Below are 1,767 nucleotides of genomic sequence, written 5' to 3' on the forward strand. Positions count from 1 at the left end.
AAATCTGTCAAAATCTGTGTTAGTGAGCACTTCTCCTTTGCCGAGATAATCCATCCACCTCACAGGTGTGGCATATCAAGATGCTGATCAGACAGCAGGGGTATTGCACAGGTGTGCCTTTGGCTGGCCACGGGAGGGTCCGGAAACCAGTCAGTATCTGGTGTGACCACTATTTGCCTCACGCAGTGCAACACACCTCCTTGGCATAGAGTTGATCAGGTTGTTGACTGCGGGTTGTGGAATGTTGGTCTGTTCTTCAATGGCTGTGCGAAGTTGCAGTCAGGTCAAGACCCCGATGAGGATGACGAGCATGCAGATGAACTTCCCTAAGACGGTTGCTGACAGTTTGTGCAGAAATTCTTTGGTTATGCAAACCGGTTGTTGCAGCAGCTGTCCGGGTGGCTGGACTCAGATGATCTTGGAGGTGAAGGTGCTGGATATGGAGGTCCTGGGCTGGTGTGCTTACACGTGGTCTGCGGTTGTGAGGCCGGTTGGATGTACTGCCAAATTCTCTGAAACGCCTTTGGAGATGGCTTAATCTAAAGAAATGAACATTCAATTCACGGGCAACAGCTCTGGTGGACATTCCTGCAGTCAGCATGCCAACTGCACGCTCCCTCAAAACCTGCGACATCTGTGGCATTGTGCTGTATAGTAGTCTAGTGTAGTTTACATAGTGAAGTGCTTTAACTTATTACCTTGTTATTTACTAGTGCCGTTCCTAGACCTATTCCTGCGCTGGATGCATGGAGATGAAATACAGTGTAACCAACAGGTTGATAATTCATAATTCAACATCTAGCACCTGAGAGCTAACCAAAAACAGCATCACATTCTCCAGCTGACCTCCAATTAGGGAAGTTATTTTTTACAACTCTACCACTGTACATGAATGTACTGTTCCAGCAGACATTTCAGTCATTTTGCACTTTCAGCTGCATATTTTTAACTCAGACATATGATGGAATAGAATTATACACTCACCTAAAGGATTATTAGGAACACCATACTAATATTGTGCTTGACCCCCTTTCGCCTTCAGAACTGCCTTAATTCTACGTGGCATTGATTCAACAAGGTGCTGAAAGCATTCTTTAGAAATGTTGGCCCATGTTGATAGGATAGCATCTTGCAGTTGATTTGTGGGATGCACATCCAGGGCACGAAGCTCCCGTTCCACCACATCCCAAAGATGCTCTATTGGGTTGAGATCTGGTGACTGTGGGGGCCATTTTAGTACAGTGAACTCATTGTCATGTTCAAGAAACCAGTTTGAAATGATTCGAGCTTTGTGACATGGTGCATTATCCTGCTGGAGGTAGCCATCAGAGGATGGGTACATGTTGGCCATAAAGGGATGGACATGGTCAGAAACAATGCTCAGGTAGGCCGTGGCATTTAAACGATGCCCAATTGGCACTAAGAGGCCTAAAGTGTGCCAAGAAAACATCCCCCACACCATTACACCACCACCACCAGCCTGCACAGTGGTAACAAGGCATGATGGATCCATGTTCTCATTCTGTTTACGCCAAATTCTGAATATACCATCTGAATGTCTCAACAGAAATCGAGACTCATCAGACCAGGCAACATTTTTCCAGTCTTCAACTGTCCAATTTTGGTGAGCTCTTGCAAATTGTAGCCTCTTTTTCCTATTTGTAGTGGAATGAGTGGTACCCGGTGGGGTCTTCTGCTGTTGTAGCCCATCCGCCTCAAGGCTGTGCGTGTTGTGGCTTCACAAATGCTTTGCTGCATACCTCGGTT

This window comes from Micropterus dolomieu, linkage group LG13 (assembly GCF_021292245.1).
Source record: "Micropterus dolomieu isolate WLL.071019.BEF.003 ecotype Adirondacks linkage group LG13, ASM2129224v1, whole genome shotgun sequence".
Classification (NCBI taxonomy): Eukaryota; Metazoa; Chordata; class Actinopteri; order Centrarchiformes; family Centrarchidae; genus Micropterus; species Micropterus dolomieu.